Source organism: Stomoxys calcitrans, chromosome 3 (genome assembly GCF_963082655.1).
Source record: "Stomoxys calcitrans chromosome 3, idStoCalc2.1, whole genome shotgun sequence".
Lineage (NCBI taxonomy): Eukaryota > Metazoa > Arthropoda > Insecta > Diptera > Muscidae > Stomoxys > Stomoxys calcitrans.
The window spans coordinates 99,846,523-99,873,360 of NC_081554.1; the positions used below are offsets into that span (position 1 = coordinate 99,846,523).

Consider the following 26,838-nt stretch of genomic DNA (forward strand, 5'->3'; position numbering starts at 1 on the left):
TTATGAACCGATTTGAACCTTATTTGATCCAGTTGTTGGATATCATAACGAAATACTTCGTGCAAAAATTCATTCAAATCGGATAAGAATTGTGCCCTCTAGAGGCTCAAGAAGTCAAGACCCAAGATCGGTTTATATGGCAGCTATATCAGGTTATGGACCGATTTAAACCATACTTGGCACAGTTGTTGGATATCATAACAAAACACGTCGTGCGAAATTCCATTCTAATCGGATAAGAATTGCGCACTCTAGAGGCTCAAGAAGTCAAGACCCAAGATCGGATTATATGGCACCTATATCAGGTTATGGACCGATTTGAACCATACTTGGCACATTTATTGGATATAACAACAAAACACGTCGTGCAAAATTTCATTTCAATCGGATAAGAATTGCGCACTCTAGAGGCTCAAGAAGTCAAGACCCAAGATAGGTTTATATGGCAGCTATATCAGGTTATTAACCGATTTGAACCATACTTGGCACAGTTGTTGGATATCATACCAAAACCCGTCGTGCAAAATTTCTTTCTAATCGGATTAGAATTGCGCACTCTAGAGGCTCAAGAAGTCAAGACCCAAGATCGGTTTATATGGCAGCTATATCAGGTTATGGACCGATTTGAACTATACTTAGCACAGTTGTTGGATATCATAACAAAACACGTCGTGCCAAAATTCATTCCAATCGGATAAGAATTGCGCACTCTAGAGGCTCAAGAAGTCAAGACCCAAGATCGGTTTATATGGCAGCTATATCAAAACATGGACCGATATGGCCCATTTACAATACCAACCGACCTACACTAATAAGAAGTATTTGTGCAAAATTTCAAGCGGCTAGCTTTACTCCTTCGGAAGTTAGCATGCTTTCGACAGACGGACGGACGGACGGACGGATGGACAGACGGACGGACGGACGGACGGACATAGCTAGATCGACATAAAATGTCGCGACGATCAAGAATATATATACTTTATGGGGTCTCAGACGAATATTTCGAGTAGTTACAAACAGAATGACGAAATTAGTATACCCCCATCTTATGGTGGAGGGTATAAAAATCGAAATAAAATAAGATTGAAATTGTTTTCAATGGTTCACTATTCAATGACGGTACAAACACCATAACGGTCTGGTATTAAAATTACTAACAGATTGGTATTAAACCAATACCAGTTCCGTAATAAGGCTAGTACCAAGCGGTTCTAATCATGTCATATTTCATCCATATCATGCGGTATTGCTTTGTTACCATACGGTGTTGCTTAACTATCGATACCGTATGGTATTGAAATGAGTACATTTGTTATCAACTTTTATCTGGGTTTACTTAAAAATATTAAAAAACTAATAAATTGTAGAAAATTTGGTAAAATTGTGTTTTAACCTTTCAAATGAAAAGATAAGACGTAACATCTGAAAACCGCAGAAAATATTTGCTGTTTTTCCAAAAAAAAAAAAATTACTGTTGTCCCATCTTCAGCAGATATTCTGTAGTTACAGCAAACATTTTGCTAGTTTTACCTACAAATTTATCTGAGTGTAGGGCGCAAAAACTATCGGAAAATTCTATACTGTCCCAAATAAATGCAATGAGTGTCAACTTTGGTCATTTCAAAGCTGTTTTCTTTAAATATTTTCTTTTTTATGTCATAAACGTGACGGAGAGATTCATCCATAACCAGTAGATGATGAGCTAACCGTGAAAGTAGTGGAATGGAATATTACACCGCTTCACAAATAAAAGTTTCATTTCCACAGCAAAAGACAAATCGGACTTATTCGTAAATTAAATTCACATTATGCCCCCAAAATTAAAATCACAGCTGTAAAATTAATTTTAAATGTTTTTTTTGGGCGAGATCTGCTTAAGGGCTTTATATCTGCATTTTTCTTTGGCCCCTAACACAATGAGGCTATCTAATAGCCATTCGTACACGTTGATGCCCCGCACTTTACATCATCGCCACCCTTAACAGCAGGCAGCAGTCGCCATAGAGCAACCATCATCATCATCGACAGCAATAGCAACAGCAACAGCGGGAGCAATATAGTAAACTACATATTTGGATACTTGTGGCTTTTATTCACTTCACTATTTGAAGGATTTCATTTTATGACAGCCCATAAAAACACGATGCCCCGAACACGACGCAGGGTGAGAGGATTAATGAAATGAACCATTCAACAGACTTACAAGTGGCACTCAAGTACATTTAAATCACACTTAGCGGCCATTTGTGGCAATTTGCGTTCAAACAGTTTTGGCCAGACACTAAAGGGGCGTTAATCCCTTTTTCCATTTTATGGCGCAACCTCAGTATCACGAACTTGCATTGACTTATAGCGACCACTGGCTGTCCAGATTCGTCTTATTCCACATCCCACATCTTGCAGTGTTGAATTACATTCACGTCCTTTGTCGTAGCTCTAGAAACTTTGAAGTGTCCCCCCACCCACTGCCTTGCCGACAAGACGATTGGAGGGCGATGATGATGATGCTGACTAAGAAGCGAAGGCCAGCAGGACATGTTCATAAATTTATTTGGATCGTAAATATTCTAAGAGTGTCTCTAGACTTCTCAGGACATATGAATGTGGCTGCAAGTGTGTGCCAAAATGTTTATATTCCGGATGAAAACTATAAAAAACGAATTTGAACAACAAACAGTTGAAAACTGTCATAAAAATTATGGATTCCCATTTGTCGGAGGACTTACGTAAAGTCTATTTATTCGTCATAATAAATTTGCATTAAGACCATCCAGTAGCCCCATCAGCCAACGTAGGACAACACAAAACATTGGCTGATGTCCGAAATTTCAGATTCCCATTCGAAACGGGAGCCATAATCGTAAACCCCCCACCCGCAAGCTAGGCAAGCAATAAATCACTTGCACTTGCCATTGACTACCAGAGAAGTGATGTTGGTGTGTGCATTCCGACTCTCAAGTAGCACGGCCACTGCTCATGGCGTTTAGTGGTAAACAGTTGATGGCGAATCAAAAGAGCATTCATTTGTACAAGTACTCAAACGAAGATTTAATTTATATCCGGTTTTTTGTTCGCTTTTTTATTAAGGGAACGGACATAAAACATAAACGTCTTTATCATAGGAGACCGTACCGACTTGGGTAATAATGTATCATGTCCAATAGCCCATCATTGTTATACGCTCCATCATAGGATAGGGGTATACAAATTTCACCTTTTCGTTTGTAACACATCGAAATATTGATCAGAGATCCAACAATGTAAATATATTCTCGATCGTCTTGACGTTGCAAGTCGACTTAGCCATGGCTGTGCGTCCGTCTGTCTGTCGAGAGTGTGAAGCTAAACACTGGAAATTTTGCACAAACATTTGCATTTAGTGTAGGTCGGTTTGGATTGTCAACGGACCATATCGGTTCATGTTTTGATATTGCTGCCCTATATACCGGTTACAGAACTTGACTTCTTGAGCCTCTGGAAGCCAGAATTCTTATCCAATTTAGCTGAACTTTGGCATGAGATGTTTTGTTATGACTTCTAACAACTGTATCTAGTATGATCCAAAACGGTTCACAACCTGATAACGCTGCCATATAAACCAATCTTCCGTTTTGACTTCTTAAGCCTCTGGAGAGCGCAACTCTTATACGATTTGGTTGAATTTTTGTGCGGTTTTTTGTGACTTCCAATAATTGTGCCGGATATGATCTAAATTGATCCATGATCTTGACCCCTTAGATGGCTTTATTATAATCCGATTTGGCTGAAATTATAAACGTGGTATAAGGTCCATATAGGCACATAGGACACAAAGTCATTCAAAGAACTGGTCTCTTGTGATCCATGGTGGAGGGTATATAAAATTCGGCCCAGCCGAACTTAATGCCCTTTTACTGGTTCTTATTCACAATTGACTCATTTTACTCGTGACATTAAATTGCTATGTAATTTCTATTTGTACATTTGCAATAAAATATATTTTTAAGTAATAGCAATAAATAAATAAAAAGGCATCACCTACATACACATGCGTTCTTGGAGCCGTGGCAACATTTTACTGAATGGCATATCAAATTATATCATATTACTAGCTGACCCGGGCCCGCTCCGCTGCGCCTTCTTTTACTTTATATGGAAGAAAATTTTCTTGGAATATTTATTTTCGACAATTAAAGAGCTTTTAGTGAAATACCATGTTACGAAAATAGTATATCGCTTGACTAACAGTTTAACAATATAAGTGCTTTTAACTGAATCCCATATGATTTTTATTGGTCTACGAATTTAAGTTTGGATGTAAAGTGTACTACATGCTTAAAATACTTTATTTCAGCCCGCTACTCTCATGATATCTGATTTAGGGGTGTCTTCGGGGGTGAGGTGGTCCCAAAGGCAATTGGCCCTGAAAAAATATCAGCATCGTGCTCTTCTCTCAAATACCATTTATTTAAACCCCATATTACCATTAGCTTAAGAGGAGTTTACAGGATGAGGCGTCCCACAAACACATGGCCCAAAATAGGTTATCAAATTCGTTTTCTAATCTAAAATACCATATATTGGCATGGTCGAAAAATTTTTACCCTTTGCGGGGTGTTTTAGGAAAGGGGTGATGCCCTAAATGCATGGTTCCTAAATTTGGATATCAAATTCATATTCTACTCCAAAATAACTTTATTTGAGCCCCATTTTGCGATAATCACTAAAAAATTGCTGCTTGTGGGGTTTTTTAGGAAAGGGGTTGACCCCCAGAAAATTGGTTCCAAAAGTGGGTATCAATTCTTGCTCTACCCCCAATACCTTTCATTTAAGCTCCACATTGACATGGACGGTAAATATGCCCGATTAAGGAGTGTTTTGGGCATTGGGCTGGTCCCCCTAACACTAAGCCCGGAAAATATATCAGCAACGTGCTATATTCTCATATATCTATATATCATTTATTTGAACCCCATATTGCCATTGCCATTGGATATCAAATTCGTTTTCAAATCTCATTTAAACACCTTATTGCAAAAGTCAGCAAATATGTCCGGTTTGGGGTATTGGCCCTAAAAACTATAAATATTTAGTATCACTCTCTTTACGACCTAAATAGTCTTGGTGAGCCAATACGTCCTATTTAGGGGTTGTTATGGTGGTGGGACGTCCCCTAGACAGTTGGTCCCTAATGTTGATATCAGATACGTGGTCTACTCCCGAATACCTTTAATTTGAGCCCGATATTTCCATAGTCGGCAAACATGACCGGCTTGGGGGATGGGCGGCCACTCAGTGAGTTGGCCTTGAAATATATATCGGATTCGTGTTCCACTCTAAAAACCCTCTTATTTGAGCCTCATATTGCAAAAGTCAGCAAATACTTACTATTTGGGTGGTGTTGTGGGGGTGGTATGGCCCCATAGACACATTTCCCAAATATTGATATCAGATTCGTGCTTTACTCCCAAAGACCTTTCATTTGAGCCCCATATGTCTATGGTCGTAAATTTGTCCCCTTTGGGGATGTTTTTGGGGAGAGGCGACCCCCAAACACTTGGTCCCATATTTGGATATCAGATTCTAATTCTACACTAAAGTACTATTTATTTAAGCCCAATATTGCCATGGTCAGTAAATAAGTTCTGTTTGGGGGGTGTTTTGGGGAAGGGGTGCAACCCCAGAAACGTAGCCCCTCATTTGGGTATCAGATTCATTCATTTGAGTCCCATATTGCCATGATCGGTAAATATGTCCGATTTAGGGGTTTTTGGGGGTTGGGTGGTGTTGTGGGGGTGGGGTGACCCCATAGACACTTTTCCCGAATATTGATATCAGATTTGCGCTTTGCTCCCAAAGACCTTTCATTTGAGCCCCATGTGGCTATGGTCGTAAATGTGCCCCCTTTTGGCTGATGTTTTTGGGGAGAGGCGGCCCCCCAAACACTTGGTCTCATATTTGGATATCAGATTCTAATTTTTGCACTCAAATACCTTTTATTTAAGCCCCATATTCCCATGGTCAGTAAATAAGTCCTGTTTGGGGGGTGTATTGGGGAAGGGGTGGACCTCCAGAAACGTGGTCCCACATTTGAATATCAGATTCGTATTCCACTTGCAAATACCTTTCATTTGAGCCCCATCCGAAATTTGGATACCAAATTTTTACTTTTAGGGTACTATATGAGAGCACACAAAGTTTCGCTTAAATCGCACCACCCATCTCCGAGATCTAGCGTTTCTAAAAATTAGGGTAAGGGGGATGTTCCGCCCCAGTAGTTGTGAAAATATACCGAGATATCAACAGGAATACCATGTGTGTTACCGGTAGTACAAATGCCATTACATACAACATTCGATGAAGCTCAAGTATAAGCATTTATTTGTAATAAAAGAAAAAAATCATTATTATAACATTGGTATTGATAACAAGTAAAAATGCGTTAAGTTCGGCCGGGCCGAACTTTGGATAGCCACCACCTCGGGTATATATGTAAACCACCTTTCGTCAAAATCCGGTGAAAAATGCAAACCTTATGCCCCATAACAGCTATATCGAAATATGTTCCGATTTAGACGAAAAACTAATCAGTACAAGTAATTGTTCATTTGCGTTTAACAAAATATTGGTCTTTTTAATAGCTATATCTAAAAATAAATCGATATGAACTTTATACGACACCGATAACGAAACGCCTAACATAAGTCACTGTGTCCAATTTCAGTAAAAGCTACATATATCTAAATCTGCACCGATCTGGACCGAATTGAAGAAGGAAGGAAGGGCCTAACACAACTCACTGCCCCAAATTTCGGCGACATCGGACAATAAATGCGCCATTTATGGACCCAAAACCATAAATCAAGAGATCGGTCTATACGGCAGCTATATTCAAATCTGGACCGATCTGAGCCATATTGAAGAAGGATGTCGAAGGGTCTAATCCAACTCACTGTCCATAATTTCGTTGACATTGGACAATAAATGCGCCTTTTGTGGTCTCAAAACCTTAAATCGAGGGATCGGTCTGTATGGCAGCTGTATCCAAGTCTTGACCGATCTGGGCCAAATTCTAGAAATGTGTGGAGTGGCCTTACACAATTCACATTCCTAAATTTCGGCGAAATCGCCTCAAATTTAAGCGAAATCGTAAAATAAATGTGGCTTTTATGGGCATAAGACCCTAAATCGGCGGATCGGCCTATATGGGAGCTATAACAAGATATAGCGCATCTTCGAACTTAATCTGCCTATGGACAAAAAAAAAGTTTCAGCTCAATATCTCTATTTTTAAAGACTGTAGCATGACTTCAACAGACAGACGGACAGACGAACGGACATATCTAGATCGTCTTAGACTTTTACGGTGATTAAGAATATATATACTTTATAGGGTCGGAAATGGATATTTCGATGTGTAGCAAACGGAATGACAAAATGAATACACCCCATCCTTCTGTGGTGGGTATAAAAACGCCATAAAGAAAATTGTGGGTAAAATTATCTCATACCCATGAGTGCTGTCCGTTACAATGTTGAGTTAAATGAAAAGGATCTCCATATTATTGCCGAGTCCGAATGGCTTGCCGAAAAGCGACACCATTAAAAGCACAAGGAGGGAAATACTTTGGCGTTATTAATAATAAAAAAAATAAATTTGTTCTACCTCCCAACAAATCCGTTGATTGTTCCGCATGCAGTGGGCGCAATTTTAAAGAAATAAAAAAATCATATAAAATTCATTTATAATTTGAATTATGCATATAAAGTTTGACTTCTTCAATGAAACTGACCTTTGAGAACGCGGTGGTGGGGAAAGGCGCGAACATGTTTGAATCTAAGTATTATTTTTAAGCAACGTTCAACTAAGGTAATATGCCATTATTTTTTGACAACTACCATGCTTAGGCATAAGTACTTGTGTTTGTATGCTTGTGCGGCCAATCGCCGCGCCGCCATGTAAAAGTAATTAGAAACGATGCTTAAAAATAAGTAATCATTAGTTTTTGAAAGAGCTTACTTTTCTGGTTTTTTTCCTTTAACGCATTTCCTTATTTAAGTTGGGTATTTTCACTGCTAAAAGATTTTTTGGAAGAACATTAATAATTCAAAAAGTAAATTTTAAAATTTTTTTAAAAATATTCACTGTGCCCAGCACTAAGGTCAAAGCCTACAGCCTACATTTCTACTAGAATCAACGCTGCTTGTTATTGACTGATAGGTTCTATCCTATCAATTGCCTTCAATACTGTATTGGTAATAAAGAAATTCTAAGGAAATGACGAAATATTTTTATTTGAAATAATTATTTTAAAATGTAAGTTATTCTGGGCGATTCGGTCTTTAAAGAAAATGTCATTAACTCATTAAATACGAATGGGTAGAAAATTAAGCAAGAATGGAGCTGTCGTAGAAAAATGCCAGCTCGAGCTAAAGAGGTTTCGTAATGAAATTTGGTTAATTTAATTTTTTTAATTTTAAATTTTTAATTTTTATTTAATTTAAATTTTTTTTTTTTTTTGGTTAATTTAGTTAAAAACAATTTTCCCGTGATATAAAGTCATGCTTCGGGGGAAATTGGCTAGTCGAAAATCGCCAATTTATAACATCCAAATGTATCCATCACCATTTTTTCTTAAAATTCTTAGGAGTAAGATTTCTGGAATCCATTTTAGACACTTGTTAGATTTGATGTATATAAAAAAAAATATAAATTTTTGGCGATTAGCCAGCAGGTGCTATTATATGTTAATGTAATTAAATCCAGCTTTCTGCGCTAAATGGTTATAAAACATAAAAAAAGGTTTCTTTATATTGTAAATACATAAAACGTTTTTTTTTTAATTTTTTGTTTTAATAATTTTTTTTGAAAATAATTTCCAAGATGCCAGATCCTGACAAACATTTTGGCTTTAGACAATACTTCATTGAAGCTTTGCCTTTAGAAAAAAATATCTTTCAAATTTAAATTTAACATAGAAAAAATTCATTTTATATTGTGATTTTTCATTTGTTTTTGTTTCATTTGGACAGAAAGCATAACAAAAAAAAATTTAACAAGTAAAAGCGTGTTAAGTTCGGCCGGGCCGAATCTTATATACCCTCCACCATGGATCGCATTTGTCGAGTTCTTTTCCCGGCATCTCTTCTTAGGCTAAAAAGGATATAAGAAAAGATTTGCTCTGCTATTAGAGCGATATCAAGATATGGTCCGATTTGGACCACAATTAAATTATATGTTGGAGACCTGTGTAAAATGTCAGCCAATTCGAATAAGAATTGGGCCCTTTGGGGCTCAAGAAGTAAAATAGGGAGATCGATTTATATGGGATCTATATCGAGCTATAGACCGATGCAGACCATAATAAACACGTATGTTGATGGTCATTAGAGGATCCGTCGTACAAAATTTCAGGCAAATCGGATAATAATTGCGACCTCTAGAGGCTCAAGAAGTCAAGATCCCAGATCGGTTTATATGGCAGCTATATCAGGTTGTGAACCGATTTGAACCATACTTGGCACAGTTTTTGGATATCATAACAAAATACTTCGTACAAAATTTCATCCCAATCGGATAAGAATTGCACACTCTAGAGGCTCAAGAAGTCAAGACCCAAGATCGGTTTATATGGCAGCTATATCAAAACATGGACCAATATGGCCCATTTACAACACCAACCGACCTACACTAATGCAAAATTTCAAGCGGCTAGCTTTACTCCTTCGGAAGTTAGCGTGCTTTCGAAAGACAGACAGACCGACGGACATGGCTAGATCGACATAAAATGTCGCGACGATCAAGAATATATATACTTTAAAGGGTCTCAGACGAATATTTCGAGTAGTTACAAACAGAATGACGAAATTAGTATGCCCCCATACTATGGTGGAGGGTACAAAAATGTTAAATCAAAATGTAGTACCGCAAAATGCTTTGAGCAGGCACAAAAATTTTTATTGCAAGGTAGGCTGGGCAAAAGTTTGTCTTTAGAAAATTAAAAAATTTTGCATTGAAAAAAAATCTTAAGAAAAAATCATGAAATTGTAGTCTTTAGAAACATTTTTATTGAAATTTTGTCTTTTAAATTTTTTCTATGGGCAAAATCCTTTATGAAGGGCGGGGGTCTCGGGCATAAGGCACTCTCCTCCCGGCTACGCCCCTGGCTATCATATAGACCTATCTGCTGATTTAGGGTCTTAAGCCCACAAAAGCTTGCAATTATTATCCGATTGCATTTATAACCCAATTTCGCTGAAACTTGAAATAGTGAGATGATTGAAGCCTTCCGTCATCACATCTAAAAATGGTCCAGATCGGACAATATTTAGATATAGCTGCCATATAGAACGAACTATCGATTCGGTATCTTAAAGCCATCAAAAGCCGCTATTATTATCCAATTTCGTTGAAATTTGAAATAGTCAGTTGATGAAAGCCTTCTGATATCCGATTCAAATATGGTTCGGTCTTTATCCTGATATAGCTGCCATATAGAGACCGATCTTCCAATTTAGGGTCTTAATCCCATAAAAAGCGGATTTGTTGAAGCTGTGACTTGTACAATATAAATATTTTCGGGACCTAAATGAAATATTATCCATACCAGCTCCCATTTGCATATTATTATGCAAATGGTAGTGAAATTGTTATAAAAGAGGATGATTAATTTATCCATGTTGGTGGGTATTCAAAGTTCGGCACGGCCAAACAAAGCACGTTTTTACTTTTTTCATATTCGTTTCCTGCTGCTGTCTTCTATGTACATATCGGACATGTGGTACCTTGGAAAAAGTTATTTAAGTTACGTAACTACCTTGCCCTAGTACGTGCACAAGGACTAAAATTCATCGGTAATTAGAAGCAAAAACAAAACTGGAACTTCCTTAATCTTAATAATTTGAACCAAAACTTTATCAGCGTTTTCAAAGTTATGACAACGATGAATTATATTCATACAAAGATGTCTTACTCCTTTCTATTCTTTGTTTTACATTGCTGAAGAACTACCTCAATCGTTATACCAGAGAAACTGATGTTTCCAAAGAAACTTTGGACAGCAACAATAATGACCACTTTTTCGTAGGCAGTGTGCCATACTTAAGATACATGGATGCAAGTAAATGAATTTCGCATTCTTCTCTAAGAAGGAGGAGAAATATGACTCAAATAAAGAAACCCCCACTGTGAATCCTATGGTACAACTTCACATTACCTTTAGCATCTCCTTACTAAAGCCATATAAATTAGATAAGTTCAGTCGTATTTGATACGATTAATTATGGTTATGCCGTTTGATCTAAGGAGACATACATTTCCATCCAAGCTTAAGTTATGCCATTTATTCTCTAGAAGACAGAAACAATGTCGTTTTGGAGACTTAGATTATATGTGTATGTATCTATAAGTATTTCAATTTTCCATTTTGATGAAATGCCATACATTCATTCAGAGCAAATTTTTCTGCAAAAAAAGTACAGTTTTTTTTAAAAAAATTTATAAAAAAAATCTTTTCGCCCAAAAATTGGGGTTTCTTGCAGTTCAAGAAGTCAAGAAGAAGAATTTGTATGTGCATTCATCGCCCACGCTCTTAACTCGGACTGCGTCGACCCGAAAGGCTTTGGGTCTACCAAGTTTATTGACGGCAGTCCTCTGGCCTTCACCGCCAAATCGTTTACCCTTTCATTCCCCCTAACTCCATTATGGCCCGGCACCCAAACGATGCGGATTTTGCCATCCTCAGAGAAGGCGTTTATCTCCCTCTTACACTGCAAGACTGTTCGTAATCCTACCTTCCTTATTGTTATTGCCCTTATCGCCATTTTACTGTCCGTAAAGATGTTCACACCGACCTTCTCACATTAGCACCACAACACCTCACGCATTCTGTGATCGCCCGGATCTCCACCTGCAGGACCATATTATGGTCAGACAGTCTAAAACAGATCTCAGTCCCTGGATTCACAATGTAGATCCCCATCCATCCGTGTAACATGATCTTCCACATGCCAATACTAGGGTTCCATCAATCCAGGAGTGCCCCTAAGAAGGACGATTAAGAATACATATATTTTATGGGGTCTTAGACATATATTTCGAGGTTTTATAAATGGAATGACGAAATTAGTATACCTCCATCCTATGGTGGAGGTATACAAATTTTTGGATTTGAACCCCTATATACACAAAATTACATGACATATAGAAACCAGATTTTACATGTACAGTAATTGGAATTCTCTCTAGCAAATTGCATCTTTAAATTTGCATTACGAATATGTTGAGTTTGGCATTTTTGCTCTCGGCTGTGACCTAACCTAACATTCAAAGATGGTATTTTACCTTCTTGGCCATAATCGTGACATCAATAAAAATCCGACAATTGCGACAATCATTGCTTGACAGGCTGAGTTTCATTACGCATATCTTATGTGGTCATCCAAACGGAAAATACAGTCAAGTTTAATTGTCGCCATTAACAAGGAGTGTCGTTAACAACATGTGATTGTCGTGGCGGTTGTTGTTGGTACTCTTGGTAAAATAAAATTCGGTTCACGATATTAATTTACGAACATATTCTGCACCATTAATGTCATTATTTATCCACTGTCCCATATTGGAGCATTGGGCGACTACGACATTTCTTCACAACTCGCCTAGGCATTGATTAATACGAATAATTTCCGGTAATAAAATCAAAGTGTAAAATTATAATTTCGATCAGTTAACCATGAAAAGGCTACAACAGCCTGATTGTAAGCTCTCGTGCATTGGGTGGTGGTGTGTGTGCATTTTTAATTGTAATTGTATCCAATTAAAATGTCACTCCTTCGAGAGATATTGAAGAGCAGCAGCAAAGCTACACACAAAAAAGTAGGAGAATTTCGATTTTTACTCAATATTGATTTGAAAGCAACCATTTGTTAGTGCCTAGATTAAGAAGGCGACACTAGATCTAACCACAGCCCTAAAGAGACTTGCCAGGTCCTCAAATTAAGAAGTCGGGAAATTCTATACTATAAGTCGAGAATATTATAAGTCTCCAAAACGCAAGTTTTATTTACAAAATCCAATTAAATTTCCAACAAAAAAAATTGAAAACGGGCTAATTTTGGCCAAGCAGAATATTGAGTCCCCACACCATGGATTCTTCTAAAAATGTATGTATATATTCTAAACAGACTCCCACAGATTATTTAAGTCCATTGTGATACCACAGTAGTAACAAACCAGGCCTCCAGTGGGAATTGAACGCAGGACACCCGCACTGGTAATCTGAGCCCGCTACCAACTCGGTTACAAGGGCGGCCCCTGGTACTTAAATGGACGTGTTTGGATTCAGGCTGTGGAATCAGGAGATCACTTTACATGGGGCTATATCTATTTACTGACCTTTCGAAGCATACAAATACTTCACATTCCAAATATCAATCAAATCGGATAAAAATAAAGGCTTCTAGAGACTCATATAGTCAAGTCCATTTAATTGGTAACTATATCCAAATCTGAATTCATGGGTATCAAGCGGATATATTCATTCGTACAAACGCTATCGTGATTTTGGGAGAATGGCGTCCAGGATATCAGATAGAAACCTTATCTTTGTGCCTCCAAAGGGTAACATTGTGAATAGGGTCGACATGGTGGCACTGATTTGGAAGGGTCTTATAAAACTCATCGTTCTAAACTTTAAGGAAGACGGATGAAAGATACGACTATCCAAAGTTTCAGTCCGATAGCATTATTTGTGAAACGAGTAGTGTCCTTAAAGCAAACAGACAGACACACGCACGGATAAACGGATTTGACTTTTGTATTTCAAATTTACCAATTTGATTGCATCGTATTTATACTTCAGATTTATTCAATATTTTTGATTTTCCAAAATTTTCCCATATTTTTCGAAAAGTCGAAAGTCGGGATATTCACACAAAGTCGGGATAATTCCGACCATTTGGCAAACCTAGACTTAATACTGCAGATTTGGCCATGAACATTCCATCAAGGAATAACGGTTAGTTTTACGATCTCAGCCCTTATACTTACTTTATTTAATTTGACCATTACAGAAAATGTATTCCTCTAGCCGAACGTAGAATAGATGCCCAAGTGCCTCAATCTTCTGCACTTCTTATCCAATATCTGACACCCAGTTTCGAGATGTTGCTCTCCACTTGGTCACGCCATCGAAGTTTTGGTTTTCCCCTTTTAATCAATTCTGCCGAATAATCCAACGCAAACGTTGATATTTTTATGCATTTAACTATGCTATCATCGTCATGCAGCTCGTAGATCATATGACGCATATATTCTCCATTAACGCAACTGGTCCATATATTTTAAGAAGAATTTTTTCTCTCAAACACTTCAAGTATTGACTTATCTACTTTCGCCTCATCTGCTCTGCTTCGGAGTCATACAACAGCACGGGTAGTATCAATGTCTTGTATAGTGTAATTTTTGTCTGTCGAGAGGTAGCTATTTTGGACTGAGCAAGTAGATAAAGAGCAAATCTACTTGCTCAGTCCAAAATAGCATCTACTCGCTCAGTCCAAAATAGCATAGCCAATATTATCCTTCGCTTTATTTCAAAACTTATGTGGTATCACAATGGGCGGATACGTCTAAATGAGTCTGATGGCAGGCTGGCACTCAAACCTAACCTATTTCAAAACTTGTGTCGCTTGTTTCGTTTACGGCGGTGCCGAGGTTGATAAGGTTGTTGAATATCTCAAAGTTGTAGTTCGCAACTTTCTCCATTTTCTTTACCTGGTAGCTGATATCACCCACTTTATCTTATCTCCTTTTACTGCCAGTCCCATTTTCACTGATTCCCTTTCAATTTTTTCAAAGGTTGCAGTTACGACCTATGATGTCGATGTCCTCGGCATAGGCGAGTAGCATTTGTCATCTTGTGAGTTGTGTGCCACACGTATCTATTCACATCTCCATTTCGTATAATCTTCTCCAGCAGGATATTTAAGAGATCACACGATAGGCTGTCTTCCTGTCTGAAACCATATCCATATCCTCAGCACACTATCTGTATCTGTTACCTGATTTCCTTCTTTGTCTCTGCAGGAGGATGTGCCTGTAGCAAAGCCATCAGTTTGATGGTTAATTCTTTGCTAGAATTTTCAGACTTTATTCAGGCTCCTGAACATCTCGATTCGCTCACACTCACGTCTATCCATTTCCCTCTTCTGCTTGCGGAAGAGACGTTCCTACTCTCTGCTTTTCTCCTGATACCACTCCTTCATATGGCGCGTTGCTACTGATTGTTATATTGCCCTGCATGCCGCATTCTTGGTTTCAGTAGCTTTTTGACACTCCTGTTCGTCCCAAGGGTTCTTTGGGGAGGCTTTTGGTACCCAAGAACGGATGTTGTGGCTATTTTCATGAAGTGGGCAATGGGTTGCCATTGCGCTGCTATACTATCGGGACAGAGAGTGCCTTCTTCAAGCAATTGGATTCTGTTTGTAGCTTTCCGACGTCTAGCTTCCATTCAGATTCGGATCGATCATATATAACACGCTGGTTGAATGCCTTCCATCTATCATAACATGATCTATTTGGTTTCTCGTGCTTTGATCTGGTGACATCAATGTGGCCGTGTGAATCCTTCGATGTTGAAATCTGGTGCTGCCAACTACCAAGTTCTTCGTCGCGGCGAAGTCTATTAGCCTCAATTCATTATAAGTTTCTTCGTGCAGGCCTAATTTTCCGATTGTTGGACCAAAGATATTTTCCTTCCCTATTTTCGCATTAATATCTCCCAGAACGATTTAAATATCACGGGTGAGGTAGCGGTCATATTTTGTTTTTTAGGCGCTCGTAGAAAATATCCTTGGTCTGCTCGTGCTTGCCTTCCGTCGGGACATGGTCGCCCAAGTGCGGGCATTGGTCAAGTCTCCGTGACTTGTTTGGCTAAGACAAAACGCATTGCGTACTACGGATCATAGCCGTCTTTTCCAAGATTGGAAGACTAGGATAGACATATATCCTCATATTGGCCATCAGGCGGTGCAGTGGCGGAACGCTCAATACCGCCTAACGGACAGGGACCCACGACGAGACAATCACCGACTCTCTCAATGTTGGGAAGACTAGGATAAGCAAAGATCTTAATACTAAAACATCAGGCAGTGCAGGGGCGAGAGACTAAACATAGCCTTACCAACAGGGACCCGACGACGGAACCATCAACGACTTTCTCGAGATTTGGAAGACTAGGAAGGATAAAGATCCTAATATTAAAACATCAGGCAGTGCAGTGAAAGGAAACTCAATGCAGCATAAAGAACAAATAGCAGACGACATCTAATGGACGACCAATGATTGAAGTCATCCAGATAAACCTCCACCTGAGCGAGACAGCTGCTCACGCTGATGGAGAAAATCAACAAGGGAAAGATTCATATTGTCTTAATTCAGGTGCTATGGACGACCCGGAACAAAGTTTCTGGACTGAACCATATTCAAATGACACATTTATAGGTGATGTTAATGGATATTCATAAGAAAATATAATATTCGCCACACTTTTTTTACAGATCTAGAATTCATCCTAACGGTTTGCATTTTATTTTGCTGATTTTCGCAAAACTTTTAATCGAATGTTAGAATTTCCTTATTAAACCAAGATTCCCATATTATTTTTTGATGATCAACCAAGCTATGAATTGAAAGAACTTGAATGAAGGTTTTGCTTTCTTTCGAGTTTGTACCGGACATTTGATTGTTCAGCGCACATTCATTCAACTCGGTGCACACGCACTTTAAATAACGACAAGGTTAGGTTATGTTAAAAAGAGGGTGCGGATATTAACCTGCCCCATCAGCTTGTTGTGCGCTCTAAATACAAAAAAGTAACCTCGAAAAATAAAATCGAAGACAGGAACTCCGTGCTACTAACAAAATTGTTTTTCATACCACGCCCCTAAGTTGGTTCATGTTTGATATTGCGTCCCCACCTAAGTGCTGGTGGCTGTTGGCAGCGACAGCCGAGCAATGATATAGGAAATGCGCGTTCATGTTTCATTCGCCTTCTTCGCAGACGGCCTTAACTCGGGTTCAATCGACCCGAAAGGCTTCGGGTTAACCAACTTTACCCCTTTCATTACCCCTTACTCCGTTATGGCCCGGCAGCTAACGATGCGGAAAAAACTTAGTTGAAATTAGTTTGCCAATTTTAATCCTTTTGGATAAATTTTGATTAAAATAAGATAAGGATGATAGTTGTACTCATTTGTAATTAGTGGAAAATAGTTCATAAATTTGGGTTTGGGAAGTCATTTTACTTGACCAAATTTCTTTTCCACAAGTTAAATATTCCTACAGCAAACAACGTTTTTATTTACCCAATAAAAACACGTTGAGTAGTATTGTAAAAATTTAATTCAAAGAAACGGCAGAAACGGCTGAACCGATTTTCTTGAAATTTTCACAGATGGTGCATAATGATCCCGTGGTGAAAATAGGCTACTAAATTTTTTGATATCTGAAGGGGAGGCGGACCCTCCCCCTTACCCTAATTTTCAGAAACGCCAGATCTCGGAGACGGGTGGTGCGAACTAAGCGAAATTTTGTGTGCTCTCATATAGTACCCTAAAAATAAAAATTTGGTATCCAAATTTCGCAGGGAGTACCTATTGGGACCGCCCCACCCTAAAACCTACCAAACATATATTTAGACAAATCACGACAATATGGGACTCTAATGAAAGGTATTGAGGATAAGAAAACGTATCTGATATCTAATTGTCGGACCAAGTGCTAGGGGGACCACCCCAAACCCCAAAACACCCCTTAATCGCACATATTTACCAACCATGGCAATATGGGCCTCAAATGAAAGGTATTTGCGAGTAAAATACGAATCTGATATCCAAATGTGGGACCACGCTTCTGGGGGTCCACTTCTTTCCCAAAACACCCCCCAAACAGGACTTATTTACTGACCATGGGAATATGGGGCTTAAATAAAAGGTATTTGAGTGCAGAATTAGAATCTGATATCCAAATATGGGACCAAGTGCTTGGGGGCCGCCTCTCACCCAAACCTTCCCCAAAAGTGACAAATTTACGACCATAGCAATATGGGACTCAAATGAAAGGTCTTTGGAAGTAAAGCACGAATTTGATATCAATATTCGGGAAAAGTGTTTATGGGGCCACCCCACCCCCACAACACAACCCAACCCCCAAAACAACTCTAAACCGGACATATACCGATCATGGCAATATGGGACTCAAATGAAAGGTATTTGCGAGTAGAATACGAATCTGATATCCCCCCAAACAGGACTTATTTACTGACCATGGGAATATGGGGCTTAAATAAAAGGTATTTGAGTGCAGAATTAGAATCTGATATCCAAATATGGGACCAAGTTTTGGGGGGCCGCCTTTCCCCCAAAACCTCCCCCAAAGGGGACAAATTTACGACCATAGCCATATGGGGTTCAAATGAAAGGTATTTGGATGTAAAGCACGAATCTGATATCAATATTCGGGAAAATTTTCGGGAATTTTCTGACTATTGCAATATGAGGCTCAAATAAGAGGGTTTTTAAAGTGGAACACAATCCGATATATATTTTCAAGGCCAACACACTGCGTGGCCGCCCATCCCCCAAAACACCCCCCAAGCCTGCCATGTTTGCAGACTATGGAAATATGGGGCTCAAATTAAAGGTTTTTGGGAGTAGACCACATATCTGTTATCAACATTAGGGACCAACTGTCTAGGGGACGTCCCACCACCATAACAACCCCCAAATAGGACGTATTTGCTCACTAAGACAATTTGGGTCGTAAAGAGAGTGGAACTAAATATTTATAGTTTTTAGGGCCAATACCCCAAACCGGACATATATGCTGACTTTTGCAATAAGGAGTTTAAATGAGATTTGAAAACGAATTTGATATCTACTTTTGAGGCCAATGGCAACATGGGGTTCAAATAAATGATATATAGATATATGAGAATAGAGCACGTTGGTGATATATTTCACTAAAAAATCTTTAATTGTCGAAAATAAATATTCCAAGGAAACTTTTGTTCCATATAAAGTAAAAGAAGGCGCAGCGGAGCGGGCCCGGGTCAGCTAGTGCAATTATAAAGTTGCGTTTTAAACAAGTTATTTGTCAGTCGTGCAATCATCACTCGAATAAAAACTTAGTTTATTATAATACACGCACGTTTGTGGCTCCATTTTGAATAGGATAATATATCCATGTTAGAAACCTAAAATAAAATGCTCTTAGAAACCTTAAAAGTTTATGACTGATACAAATTCTAATTTTAACAAGTAAAAGCGTGCTATGTTCGGCCGGGCCGAATCTTATATACCCTCCACCTTGGATCACATTTGTCGAGTTCTTTTCCCGACATCTCTTTTTAGGCAAACAAGTAAGAGCGTGCTAAATTCGGCCGGGCCGAATCTTATATACCCTCCACCATTGATCGCATTTGTCGAGTTCTATGCAGTTCTATGAATAAGAACTGTTATCCTATTGGAGCTATATCAAGTTATAGTCCGATTTGGACCATAATTGAATGCTGATTGACATTGTAGAAGTCATTGTGTAATATTTCAGTTCATTCGGATAAAAATAGAGGTTCGAAAAGTCAAGATTCCAGATCGGTTTATATGGCAGCTATATCAGGTTTTATATCGATTTAGGCCATACTTAGCACAGTTATTGGAAGTCATAACAAAACACCTCATGCAAAATTTAAGCCAAATCGGATGAGAATTGCGCCATCACTTGGCTCAAGAAGTCAAGATCCAAGATCGGTTTATATGACAGCTATACCAGAATATGAACCGATTTGAATTATACTTAGCATAGTTGTTGAAAGTAATACCAAAACACTACGTGCAAAATTTTAGTTAAATCGGACGATAATTGCGCCCTCTAGAGGCTCAAGAAGTCAAGACCCAAGATCGGTTTATATGACAGCTATACCAGATTATCAACCGCTTTGAACCATACTTGGCAAAATTGTTGGATATCATAACAAAATACGTCGTGCAAAATTTCATTCCAATCGGATAAGATTTGCGCCTTCTAGAGGTTCAAGAAGTAAAGACCTAAGATCGGTTTATATGGCAGCTATATCAGGTTATAGACCGATTTATACCATACTTTGCACAATTGTTGGATATCATACCAAAACACGTCGTGCAAAATTTCATTCAAATCGAATAAGAATTGCGCACTCTAGAGGCTCAAGAAGTCAAGACCCAAGATCGGTTTATATGGCAGCTATATCAGGTTATGGACCGATTAGAACCATACTTGGCAAAATTGTTGGATATCATAACAAAATACGTCGTCCAAGATCAGTTTATATGGCAGCTATATCAAAAGATGGACCGATATGGCCCATTTACAATACCAACCGACCTACACTAATAAGAAGTATTTGTGCAAAATTTCAAGCGGCTAGCTCTACTCCTTCGAAAGTTAGCGTGCTTTCGACAGACAGACGGACGGACGGACGGACAGACGGACGGATGTACAGACGGACGGACATGGCTAGATCGACATAAAATTTCGCGACGATCAAGAATATATATACTTTATGGGGTCTCAGACGAATATTTAGAGTAGTTACAAACAGAATGACGAAATTAGTATACCCCCCATCCTATGGTGGAGGGGTTAAAAAAGGACATAAGAAAATATTTGCTCTGCTATTAGAGCGATATCAAGATATGGTCCGGTTTGGACCAAAATTAAATTATATGTTGGAGACCTGTATAAAATGTCAGCCAATTCGAATAAAAATTGCGCCCTTTGGGCTCAAGAAGTAAAATAGAGAGATCGATTTATATGGGAGCTGTATCAGGCTATAGACCGATTCAGACTATAATATGTTGATGGTCATGGCAGAATCCGTCGTACAAAATTTCAGGTAAATCGGATAATAATTGCGACCTCTAGTGGCTCAAAAAGTCAAGATCCAAGATCGGTTTATATGGCAGCTATATCAGGTTACAAACCGATTTGAACCTTATTTGACACAGTTGTTGAGAGTAAGAATAAAACACGTCTGGCAAAATTTCAGCCAAATCGGATAGGAAGTGCGACCTCTAGAGGCTCAATAAGTCAAGAACCAAGATCGGTTTATATGACAGTTACATCAAGTTATGAACCGATTTAAACCATACTTGGCACAGTTGTTGAATATCATAACAAAACACGTCGTGCAAAATTTCATTCCAATCGGATAAGAATTGCGCACTCTAGAGGCTCAAGAAGTCATGACCCAAGACCGGTTTATGTGGCAGCTATATCAAGTTATGAACAGATTTGAACCATACTTGGCTCAGTTGTTGGATATCATAACAAAACACGTTGTGCAAAATTTCATCCCAATCGGATAAGAATTGCGCACTCTAGAGGCTCAAGAAGTCAAGACCCAAGATCAGTTTATATGGCAGCTATATCAAAACATGGACCGATATGGCCCATTTACAATACCAACCGACCTACACTAATAAGAAGTATTTGTGCAAAATTTCAAGCGGCTAGCTTTACTCCTTCGGAAATAAGCGTGCTTTCGACAAACAGACGGGCGGACATGGCTAGATCGACATAAAATGTCGCGACGATCAAGAATATATATACTTTATGGGGTCTCAGACGAATATTTCGAGTAGTTACAAACAGAATGACGAAATTAGTATACCCCCATCCTATGGTGGAGGGTATAAAAAGCAAAATCAGCCTTTAAAATTTTTCTGTCTATCGGACAAGCTTCCTTACAATGCTGTTAGTGACAACTACGTTAGTTAATAATAATAAAACAAGTAAGAGCGTGCTAAGTTCGGCCGGGCCGAATCTTATATACCCTCCACAATGGATCGCATTTGTCGAGTTCTATGCGCGGTATCTCTTTTAAGGCAAACAACGAATGTTGAATAAGAACTGTTATGCTATTGGAGCTATATCAAGTTATAGTCCGAATCGGATCATAAATGAATGCTGAACATTGTAGAGTCACTGTGTAACATTTCAGTTTATTCGGATAAGAATTGCGCCTTGTGGGGCTCAAGAAGCGAAATCGGGAGATCGGTTTATATGGGAGCTGCATCAAGCTATTGATCGATTCAGACCGTATTAGACACGTATGTTGACGATCATGAGAGAAGCCGTTGTACAAAATTTCAGCCAAATGGGATGCGAATTGCACCCTCTAGCGACTTAAGAAGTCAAGATCCCAGATCGGTTTTAATGGTTGCTATACCAGGTTCTATACCGATTTACGCCATACTTAGCACAGTTATTGGAAGTCATAACAAAACACCTCATACAAAATTTCAGCCAAATTGGATAAGAATTGCGCATTCCTGCGACTTAAGAAGTCAAGATCCAAGGTCGGTTTATATGGCAGCTTTATCAAAACATGGACCGATTTGGCCTATTTACAATCCCAACCTACACTACCTACACTAACAAAAAGTATTTGTGCAAAATTTCGAAGAAGTAAAGCTTCCTTCGAAAGTTAGCGTGCTTTCGACAGACAGACGGACGGACATGGCTAGATCGACTTTAAATATCATGACGATCAAGAGTATGCATACTTTATGGGGTCTCAGACGTATATTTCGAGGTGTTACAAACAAATTGACAAAATTAGTATATCCCCATCCTATGTTGGAGGGTATAATAAGACCATGTAAATATACTTAAAACTTAATTTTCTTTTCAACAGCATTTCTCTGAATCACTAAAATACTGTGGATATGGCGTAACGAAACTTCTATGAAAATTAATATGGTGCTTTCCTCTTTGCTGATTTTATATAATTGGGAATTTCTCCAAAGCCACTGAGAACTTAAAGTGTGAATGTTTTTATTTGAATCTTATATATAAAAATCAATTTGTGTTTGTTTGTAGGTTAGTTTGCTTGTTTGTTTGATTGTTTGTTTGTTTGTTTGTATGTTTGTTTGTTTGTATGTATGTTTGTATGTTTGTTCCTTATAGACTCAGAAACGGCTGAACCAATTTTCTTGAAATTTTCACAGATGGTGCATAATGATCCCGTGGTGAAAATAGGCTACTAAATTTTTTGATATCTGAAGGGGAGGCGGACCCTCCCCCTTACCCTAATTTTCAGAAACGCCAGATCTCGGAGACGGGTGGTGCGAACTAAGCGAAATTTTGTGTGCTCTCATATAGTACCCTAAAAATAAAAATTTGGTATCCAAATTTCGCAGGGAGTACCTATTGGGACCGCCCCACCCTAAAACCTACCAAACATATATTTAGACAAATCACGACAATATGGGACTCTAATGAAAGGTATTGAGGATAAGAAAACGTATCTGATATCTAATTGTCGGACCAAGTGCTAGGGGGACCACCCCAAACCCCAAAACACCCCTTAATCGCACATATTTACCAACCATGGCAATATGGGCCTCAAATGAAAGGTATTTGCGAGTAAAATACGAATCTGATATCCAAATGTGGGACCACGTTTCTGGGGGTCCACTTCTTTCCCAAAACACCCCCCAAACAGGACTTATTTACTGACCATGGGAATATGGGGCTTAAATAAAAGGTATTCGAATGCAGAATTAGAATCTGATATCCAAATATGGGACCAAGTGTTTGGGGGGCCGCCTCTCACCAAAAACATCCCCAAAGGGGACAAATTTACGACCATAGCAACATGGGGCTCAAGTGAAAGGTCTTCGGCAGTAAAGCACGAATTTGATACCAATATTCGGGAAAAGTGTCTTTGGGGCCACCCCACCCCCACAACACCACCCAAATAGATAGTATTTTCTGACGATTGCAATATGAGGCTCAAAAAAGAGGGTTTTAAAGTGGAACACGAATCCGATATATATTTTCAAGGCCAACTCACTGAGTGGCAGCCCATCCCCCAAAACGCGCCCCAAGCCGGCCATGTTTGTCGACTATGGAAATATGGGGCTCAAATTGAAGGTATTTGGGAGAAAACCACGTATCTGATATCAACATTAGGGGTCAACTATCTAGCGGAAGTCCCACCACCATAACAACCCCCAAATAGGACATATTTGCTCAACAACACAATTTGGGTTCTAAAGAGAGTGGAACTAAATATTCATAGTTTTTAGGGCCAATACCCCAAACAGGACATATATGCTGACTTTAGCAATAAGGAGTTTAAATGAGATTTGAAAACGAATTTGATATCCAATTTTGAGGCCAATGGCAATATGGGGTTCAAATAAATGATATATAGATATATGAGAAAGAGCACTAAATCAGAAATCATGAGAATTTCGGGCTGAAATGAAATATTTTAAGAATGAAGTACACCTTACATCCAAACTTAAATTCGTAGACCAATAAAGATCATATGGGATTCAGAAAAAGGCACTTATATTGTTAAACTCTTAGTCAAGTTAGCATGGTATTTCACTAAAAGATCTTTGAAAATAAGTATTCCAAGGAAACTTTTGTTCTATATAAAATAAAAGAAGGCGCAACGGAGCGGCCCCATGTCAGCTAGTTGTTAATATATATGAAAAACATATTCGCAAAGTGTATATATGAAAAATATTATTAAATTTAAAACAAGATTAGTGTTAAAAAAAATATTAAAAAATAAAATTTTATTATGATGGTTCTGTTTTTTTGAGTGTAGAGAAGGCTTTTATCTCCTTCTTAAACTCCAAGACTGTCCTGCTGGCAAACAACAGTAGTTTTTCTGTTTTCTTTATTAAAATGGACGGAAATTTAAAGTGTGTCTGAACATGTTAAAAGTGGAAACTACATACTATCTGGTCAACACAACATTTTGAGCGAGTTGAATAGACTAGTTTCACTTGTGCAAATGATAGATTTTATTCGATGATCAAGCCTACGCAATCATACGCCATTGTCTAGCGTTCGTATATATTGACACAACTTCCGAAAAATGTACTTAAGGCATGCAGAAGTGTAACTTCAAGTTTCAACAAAAAATATACAGCGGTCAAAAAAAGTATTCATCATTAGCAAAATTGATAATAAATTCACTTATTTTGGGTAATTGAAGAAAATTTAAAGTAAACAAATAATGCAGTTTTATGCAATAGTTTATTTTTCGTAATATGTTTTAAAATAAATTCAAAAAATAAATTTAATTAGCGCAAAAATGCAATTTTATATAATAACACCAAAAACAGAACAAAAAAAGTATTCATCATTGATGTGCTATCATCAAAGTCAAATTCAAATATTATTTGGGAATCCCCCTTTTCTGTTTTATTTAGTAAAGGAGGCTTTGCCCTTGACAGCAAATATTTAACTTCATTGAAAATATAGTTTTTGTCAAAATGGGTCGTAAGCAAAACGAGGTTTCTGATGAGGTAAAAGTTTTGATAATAAAACACCACAGGAATGGATTAACTCAAAAAACTATCAGTGAAATATTAAATAGACCACGATCTACTATACAATCCATCATCAGAAAGTGGACAGAAACGAAAACTGTTGACAATAAACCAAGATCTGGTCGACCAAAAGCACTTTCAGTTGGAGAAGTGCGTTGGCTAGTGCGGCAAGTTCAGAAAACTCCGAAGACAAATGCGACCATTCTTCGTAAAAACACTATGGAATATTTAGGGAAGGAAGTTACTACACAAACAATTCGAAATACACTCAAAAGGCATAGTTACAGAGGAAGAACTGCACGTAAGAAGCCCTTTATAAATAAAATAAACCGAGTGAAAAGGCTAAACTTCGCAAAAATGTATGTAAAACAGCCCGAATCATTTTGGAAAACAGTCATTTTTGCAGACGAGAGCAAGTTTAATCTTTTTGGGTGCGATGGAAAGGTCATAGTGTACAGAAAACCAAATACAGAGCTTGAAGAACGAAACACAGTTGCTACTGTAAAACATGGTGGAGGTGGTTTAATGGTTTGGGGTGTATGGCGGCTTCAGGAGCGGGAAATCTTGAAATTATTAATGGAGTAATGGATCATAAGTATTACATTGACATTTTAAAGAGGAATTTAAAAGATAGTGCTGTAAAACTTGGGCTTGGTAATAACTTTCAATATTATCAAGATAATGACCCCAAATATTCTGCTTTAAATACCAAGATGTGGATGCTGTATAACTGCCCCAAAGTCATTAAAACTCCTCCTCAAAGTCCCGACTTGAACCCAATTGAACATCTCGAACGCAAATTGAGAACGCGCAATTTTTCGAGCAAGAGTCAAATGCAACAGGTGATAATGGAGGAATGGACTAATATAGACCAAAATATAACTGCTAAATTAGTCCAATCGATGTCAAACCGTTTAAAAGAAGTTATAAGACGCGGTGGTCGAATAACAAAGTATTAATTTTTTTAAATTATGTTATTTATTTTTTTGTTTTTTTGCAATGATGAATACTTTTTTTGTTTAATTTTTTATGTTCAGCTGTAAAATGGCCCTTTTTGTTCCAATAAATACTATTTTTTTTTTTAAAACAATGAAATTGTGTACATATATATCACACAAGCACTACTGCATCATTAGTTTAATATGTTTTTATTCCAATTGTCTTTTGTAGACTTATTAAAAAAAAAAACATTGAATGATGAATACTTTTTTTGACCGCTGTAGCATCTGGGTACCTTATACTACGTGTGTACATGAGAGACTGAGTGTAGCAGTCAAGTATGGTTTTGCTTGTGCGTTCTCACTAAACCATAAAAAATAGAAACATGGGTTTGATGTATTTGCTAGGGTAACGTATTAACGGTGGAGCGTACCTGGCATCACTTTATCTGCCTTTCTACCCTCCGACGCCGCCACCCACGTCGGAGCTGCACGGCTGGTGAGGAAAGCAAAACAGACAGGAAACGAGGTA

General features: G+C 38.2%; 1 long non-coding RNA gene across 1 annotated transcript; it reads left to right on the forward strand.

Annotated features, from left to right (window-relative positions):
* Nucleotides 1-13,860: 13,860 nt before the first annotated feature.
* Nucleotides 13,861-14,351, forward strand: LOC131996409 (uncharacterized). Its single transcript, XR_009397843.1, has 2 exons — nucleotides 13,861-13,994; nucleotides 14,050-14,351. It is a non-coding gene; the product is annotated as an uncharacterized LOC131996409 (long non-coding RNA).
* Nucleotides 14,352-26,838: the final 12,487 nt, after the last annotated feature.